The sequence below is a fragment of the Myotis lucifugus genome, unplaced genomic scaffold (assembly GCF_000147115.1).
Source record: "Myotis lucifugus unplaced genomic scaffold, Myoluc2.0 scaffold_268, whole genome shotgun sequence".
NCBI classification, from domain to species: domain Eukaryota; kingdom Metazoa; phylum Chordata; class Mammalia; order Chiroptera; family Vespertilionidae; genus Myotis; species Myotis lucifugus.
This window is the reverse complement of record NW_005871316.1, coordinates 1,645,269-1,652,786: the sequence shown is the minus strand read 5'-3', so window position 1 is coordinate 1,652,786 and position 7,518 is coordinate 1,645,269. Positions and strand designations below refer to the sequence as shown.

Sequence of the window (7,518 nt, the reverse complement as noted above, 5' to 3'; positions counted from 1 at the left end):
TGGGGCAGGGTGCCAGAGAATACCGGACAGCTAGTATAGTATTAGTATAAAAAGCTGATAAACACAAGACAACACTCCCCCTGCAGAGCAATGCCACTTATACACATGGATGAAAATAAATAAATAAAATTGTGCACTGTAAAACAAACAATAAAAGTCTATACATGATGGGAAAGAGGAAGTCTTCCAAGAATTCCAAGTGTTTTGATCTCTCTTTAATCCCTGCTACTACCACCCACTATACCATCCTAATCTCAAAAGTGCCTTTTTCTCTATTCCCCTTGCAAAAGACTCCCAAAACCCACTTGCTTTCACCTAGATAGATGCTGACACCAATCCATCACAGCAGCTAACCTGGACTGTCCTACCACAAGGATTTAGGGACAGTCCTCACTTATTTGGTCAAGCCTTAGCCTCAGATCTTCAACACCTCGACTGAACTCCCAGCACCCTCCTCCAATGTCCATGACCTTCTGCTATGCAGTCCTTCTCTAACTTCCTCACAACTACACACCCATACCCTTCTTAATTTCCTGGGTGAACGGGGCTACCACACATACCCTCATAAAGCCCAGTTGTCCCGAACCACAGTCACCTACCTCAGTTTCACTCTCAACCCACAAAGCCAAGCCATTACCTTGAACTGTAAATGCCTCATCTCCTCCATGACTGTCCCCTCCTCTAGACAAGAGATACTCTCCATTCTTAGGCTTGCTGGGTACTTTCACCTCTGGGTTCCCAAGTTTAGTCTTCTCGCAAAGCCCCTCTATGATGTGGCGAAGGGACCCCTCACTGAGCCTTTAGATCCCAAGACCAGCATTCTCAACCTCTATAATGCTCTGAAAACTGCTCTTACCTCAGCGCCCACCCTAACACTACCTGACCTATCCAAACCCTTCATTTTATACATGGATACATGGATAAGAGCATCATTCTTGGCCTCCTGGGCCAGAAATCGGGGCCAGACCTCAAGGTCATTGCCTATCTTTCTAAACAGACCCCACCATTAGGGGCTGGCCTGCCTGCCTCTGGGCTCTAGAAGTGCTGACCCTTCTGGCCCAGGAAAGCCAGAACTTAGCTTCTCCCAGCCAATGATGGTCTATTCCCCACGTGCACTCTGAACTTACCTCCACCAAACCGCCCTCTTCCTTTCCCCTACAGGCTCCAGCCCATTCACCTCACCCTCATGGAAGCTCCCCATATCACCTCATCCCACAGCACCTCCCTGAACCCGGCTTCCTTACTCCTGCTTCCACCTTCAGATGACAATGAACAAAACTCATTCACAGACCTCCTAGATTTTAAGCAGCCTTATTTCCCACACATCATCGATGCACCTTTCCCCGAGGCAGCAGACACCTGGTTCATAGATGGCAGTGCCAATACACACAACCGGCAATGAGTGGTCAGTTATGCAAATGTCTCCAATACCCAGACTACATAATCAGAGGCCCTGCCCCCCAGCCCCGCCTCCAAGAAGGCAGAACTTATAGCCCTTCCTCGAGCATTAACTCTAGCAACTGGACAGATTATCAACATCTATACCAGCCGTGGGCAAACTACAGCCCGCGGGCTGGATCCGGCCCGTTTGAAATGAATAAAACTAAAAAAAAAAGACCGTACCCTTTTATGTAATGATGTTTACTTTGAATTTATATTAGTTCACACAAACACTCCATCCATGCTTTTGTTTTGGCCCTCCGGTCCAGTTTAAGAACCCATTGTGGCCCTCGAGTCAAAAAGTTTGCCCACTCCCGCTATGCCTTTCACATCCTCCATTCACAGGCTACATTCTGGGAGGAGCGGGGCTTCCTGACAACCAGAGGGTTCCAATCACCAACGCCAATCTTATTCTCCAGCTCCTTCAGGCTGCAAGATGCCCTAAAGTGGAAGCAGTAATCTATTGTAAGGGGCATCAATGATACGGACTCACTGCCCTAGAAAACAACAAGGCAGACAGGGAGGCAAAAAGGTCAGATACACACCAGCGTCGGAATCCCAGCTATTAGCTATCCCCTCCTCTTCCACTGAAGAAATCTCCAGACTCACACAGGCAGGAGCAGTTTGGGAGGGGTCCTGGCTCATCACCACAGGAATACTATCCTCCTACAACATACACCCCAAATCCTAACCCATATTCACAACTCCCTCCAGGTAGGATATAGGCTCCTCCTTAAATTCTTTCAATCCCTAGTCACTTGCCACCAGATGGCCACACACCTTAAGAACGTAACCATGTGCTCGCTTCGGCAGCACATATACTAAAATTGGAACGATACTGAGAAGATTAGCATGGCCCCTGCGCAAGGATGACACGCAAATTCGTGAAGCGTTCCATATTTAAAAAAAAAAAAAAAAAGAACATAACCAGTCAATTTCACTTGCTCTCAGACCTCTCCCCAGGATGCCCTCAAAATGCCCCCATCTTTTCCTACTCACCTGGCCAGCCAGAGGACAGGTTCCCAGTCAAAATTGGCAGGTGGACTTCACACACATGCCCCCTGTAAGGCATTTCAAATAGCTACTAACCTTTGTAGACACTTTCTCTGGGTGAATAAAGGCCTTCCCCGTCACCTCAGAAAAGACTACCAAGGTAGTTACGGCCCTCGCTGAACATCTCATTTCCCACTTTGGCCTGCCCACCTCCCTACAGTCAGATAATGGTCCAGCCTTCATCTCTAAAACACCCAAGGCGTGGCCACTGCACTACAGGTCTGCTGGAGCCTACATATCCTTACCATCCTCAATCTTCTGGCAAGTTCGAGAAAATGAACTCAATCCTGAAACAATATTTCACTAAACTAAGTCTTGAGGTCCAAGAAACCTGAATCACCCCATTTCCCTTAGCCCTCGCATTCGATCAACCCCTCGAGCCCCAACATTCCTCAGCCCTTTTGAGCTTATGTATGGCAGACCTTTCCTACTTGGAAACGTCCCAATTGCCTCCAGCCCTTTGGAAGATAATCCTCCCACCCTCAATCTCACTGGCCACCTCCTTTGGCAGCATGCCGACCAGTTCTTCCCAGGCCTACCACTGACTCTTCCCTGATCCTCCACTAGAGCCGGGAGATTGGGTATTCCTCCAGGCATCCTACTGCATGGGGACACTGAAGCCCAAGTGGACAGGCCCACACCAGGTACTGCTGACCACACAGACGGTGGCCAACTATGAGGATATCTATCCTGGGTCCACTCCTCCAAGTTGAAGCGAGCCCCTGCACCCCAGGCTCCACTGCCAGTCAGCTTGTATATGCATGTCAGTCTTGGACTGACTCATCTCAAACTTACAAAAATTCCTGAGGAACTAACTCATCTCAAACTTACAAAAATTCCTGAGGAACCATAAGCCCCAGACCCCTATGAACCAGCTTCCCCTATCACCCTCACTGTCCTGTTTGTTCTGGTCCCTGTCTCTCAGTACCCACCCTGGCCAGACACCTCCCTACCCAATGACCTACTGCAGAACAATTCTATGATCTTATCCTATCCTTACTCAAAGAAGTCCCTTCTTTCAATCCCAGTACTGAAACACAGTTATTGACTTTCTTGTGAGATTGTTATCTTCAGGGAAGATTTCATAGACTTTTCCTGGGACCAAATAACCTTCTGTCTAGAAATAAACTCTGGGGATTAAGTTAACTAGAATTTAGCCTGGGAGGCCCTTACTCAACCTTTATTCTGGCTGGTAGTACTCCTCGGGATCTCCCTTGTCATTTTTGCTTTTCAAATGTGCCATTGCCTTATATCATCTGGTTGGAATTATGCACATCGCTGTTAAGAGTCTGACCCACTAAGCCTTCTCCTCTTATTCTGTATGCATGTCTACCCAAACCTCTTAAACATCTCCTAAGTCTTCACTATCTCTCTTGAACCATCAACCTAACACATCACCTCCTCAACACCACCAGCCCCATTCTCATGCCAGACTGCTGGCTCTGTCTTCCTCTCTCATCAACTTGCTACACGGCAACCCCAATTTCCTTACACGCAGGAGCTGACTCCAGTCTATCCTTCCACTATAAGAAACATAGAGAGCCCCTGTTCTAACTCATGTGCCTTGATAAACTTTATAACTTCCAAATCATAGAAATGGCAAGAGGAAAACTCACAGGAAGAGCCATTCAGTTACACCAGTCATATTTATAAATTTTTTGTTGTTGTTGTTAATCCTCACCCAAAGATATTTTTTTCCATTGATTTTTAGAGACAGTGGAGAGGGAGAGACACACAAAAGAAACATTGATGTGAGAGAGACACATTGATTGATTGCCTCCCCCACACACCCAACCAACCAGGGCCGGGATCAAGCCTGTAATTGAGGTATGTGCCCGACTGGGAATCGAACCCAGGATCCTCCATTCTGAAGACCAATGCTCTATCCACTGAGCCAAGTTGACCAGGGTTCCAGTCATATTTAAACAATATAACTGAACACTCATCCAACAAATTCCCCATTTTAGGACCAGTAACAACCAACACTGTCCTAGCATATCAGGCACCTCTTTACATCAACAGAACATTCTCTACAGGAAAGGTTTTAGGATATCTTGATCAATGCTTATGAAACTTTGCTCTCAACCTTCAGCCTTCCTCTGACTGGGCTGTTTTGTCACCCAAATAGCCCCTTTTCAGAAATCCGTTTGATTCTCAGCGTGGCTATCTCAGTGACCTTCCCAACGACCAATACATCTCAGTTCTATTTAGATAGATCCCTTCCCTCCGATGGCTATTTCCCATGGCAGAGTTACAATTCACAATTACAATCTGTCACCGACTCCCCTCGCATGGCCTCACCCATTCTGAATTTTGGGTGGAGACTGAGAGGAAATATGTATTTTTTTAGAATACCACCACCGGGACTACACAATTCAACCCCCAAAGGCCCTTTTCAGCCCCTTATGGGGGCAACCTTAGCTGGAGCGTTCTTTGTTTGGGAAAATGAGAACAACAAGGTTACTCACCTCTTCATCACTGAGAACAATTTCTGCTTAGAAAAGCAGGGAATCTCCTTTCTGTGCAGTACCAATACCTATCTCTGTCTCCCAGCCAACTGGACTAGGACCTGTACCCTAATCTATCTCACCCCTGAGATAGACATTGCCCCTAGTAACCAGTCCTTTAAGGTTCCTCTCACTGTTTACCCTCAAACCAAGAGGGGAATTTCCCCCCTTCCCCTCCTTGCTGGCCTAGGAATAGCTACAGGCCTAGGCACTGGGAGAGAGGGACTGGCAACCTCCCTTTTCTACTATCAGAGCCTGTCCAAAGAACTTGCAGACAGCTTAGGGAAATTGCCCAAAGTATTGTTGTAGTACAGGACCAGATAGATTCACTGGCAGCAATTACCCTCCAAAATCAGAGAGGACTTAACCTCCTCACAGCTGAGAAAGGAGGGCTATGCCTATTCCTAGAAGAAGAATGCTGTTTTTAAGCCAATCAGTCTGGCACAGTAAGGGAGGGGACCAAGAAGCTAGTTGATAGGAACTCAAAAGTCCGACAACTTTCAGAATCCTGGGCACCTGGCTACAGAATCTTAACTGGACCTCCTGGCTTATACCTCTAGTTGGACCTCTCTTACTGCTCTTCCTGCTACTCATCTTTGGCCCATGCATCCTAAGAGCCCTTTCCTCCTTCCACAAAAACCGCATTCAGCAACTAAAGGGTGTCCCAAAATTCATGCAAGAAGTAATTTTAATAGAAAACACAGTTTTATAATTGTAAGTTTTTTTATTGATTCATAAAGTATACAGTATAGGGTTATGTATGGAATAGCATATCAGGTAAATGGATTATCATGTCGCGATAGCGAGCACCATTAACTGTTATTGCCTGCGCAGCCGCATTTTCAAAGAAGAATGGTCTGATGATGCCTCCAGCCCCAAATCCGCACCAAACAGTGACACGTTGTGAATGCATTTGTTTCTCAACAATCACTTGTGGATTTTCTGAACCCCAAATGCAACAATTTTGTCGATTAACCAAGCCATCCACAACGTGGCAGGCGAATGGTTAGGGGTGATCAGTTAGGCAGGCGAGTGATTAGGTGAGATCAGGTAGGCAGGCGAGTGGTTAGGAGCGATGAGGCAGGCAGGCAGAGCCCCGCAATCAATCGCCTCAAAGAGGGAGACCCAGGCCACAGCCTGTGGGAGGGACACTGGGCAGCTGCGATGGGAGGTGCTGGCAGTGGTGGATGCTGCAAGCCAGGGCTGGCGCCACAGCATCTCCTGAGTGGGCATGGTGCCTGCAGCCTGGCCCATGCCCCAGGGTTGCAACCTCCCGCTGTGGCTTCTGCAGGGCTGGACTGCCATTCCTCCTGCTATGATGTCGGGCAGATCCCAGACCCTTCCATGACTGCGGGCTCTCTGCCAGGGCTTGGCCCCCTGACCGGACTTCCCAGCTCAGCCCTGACTGCAGAGGAGCTGAAATCCGCTGACATCCACAACACTGGGGCCGTGATCGCCCCTTTGCAATTCCTGGAGGTGAAACTTGGCAAGAGGCCTCAACCTGTGGAAAATGAGCTAGACGAGGAAGAGGAGCAGAGGAAAAGGCACCGGGAAAAGAACAAAGTGGCGGCAGCCCCATGCTGGAACAAGATGAAGTAGCGAAGGGAGTTTCTGCAGCGGGAATCTGAGTGGCTGGAGCTCATGAATGCGGAGCTGAAAACCCAGATGGAGGAGTTGAAGCAGGAGTGGCAGCAGCTCATCCTGATGCTCAACTGGCATCGTCAGGACCAGCAGCATTAAGACCCCGACTCAGAAGGCAACCCACTGCTGGAGCAGCTGGAGAAGTGACCATGGGCTGGGAGGAGGAAGTGGAGGAGGAAGAGAAGGAGGAGATGCCGAGAGGGAGGAGGAGGAGGAGGGTCCCAGAGGGCTCTTCCTTGCTGTATGAAAAACTCTACTATAAGGCTCAGCGCAGCCACCATTGGCCAGGCTTTTTTGTGAAACTCAGATCAGCCACACCAGGGGAAGAAACTCAGGCTGATGAAACCCAGGACCAAATGCTGAGACCAAAGTTGTCCTGAGGTGGGGGGCTGTTCTGCCTGGGGCCAGGCTTGCAGGAGGTAGGACAGAGGCTCTGGGCCAGAGAGACACCCAACCAGGCATCTGTGGGCACTTCTCCAGCCTCTCCGCCAGGGCACCCACCCAAAGGACCTCTGAGCAGCCAAGAAAAGCCATGAGTTGCAACCAAAATTAGGCTGAATATGGAACTCAGAGTAAAACTGCAATCTGCCTGCCCCCAGCCCTGACCCTGACCCTAATGCAAGGCTGGAGAAGGGCACAGTGCCAGGCCCTGCTGTACCCACTGTGGTCCAGCTCAGTCCTGCCCAGAGTGGCAGCCAGGGCACACACTCACCGGCCCTGCTGGAGTTTCTGTGGGCACGAGGTACAGGTGCCCTTCCAAAGCACATACTCACTAAATATTTACAGACTGGCTGTCCTGGCAGGGCTTTCAACTGCACATGTTTTTCATACTTTCTTTAAAAAAAAAATACATTTTACAAAAAAAAAATAAAGATTT

At 48.6% G+C, this 7,518-nt stretch overlaps 1 non-coding gene and 1 pseudogene across 1 annotated transcript; both read left to right on the top strand.

Moving 5' to 3' along the window:
- The first annotated feature begins 2,237 nt into the window (after window positions 1-2,237).
- LOC111828030 lies at window positions 2,238-2,344 on the top strand. The gene has a single exon (XR_002831782.1). It is a non-coding gene; the product is annotated as a U6 spliceosomal RNA (small nuclear RNA).
- A 3,887-nt stretch (window positions 2,345-6,231) lies between these two features.
- On the top strand, window positions 6,232-6,788 carry LOC102418487 (annotated as a pseudogene).
- Window positions 6,789-7,518: the final 730 nt, after the last annotated feature.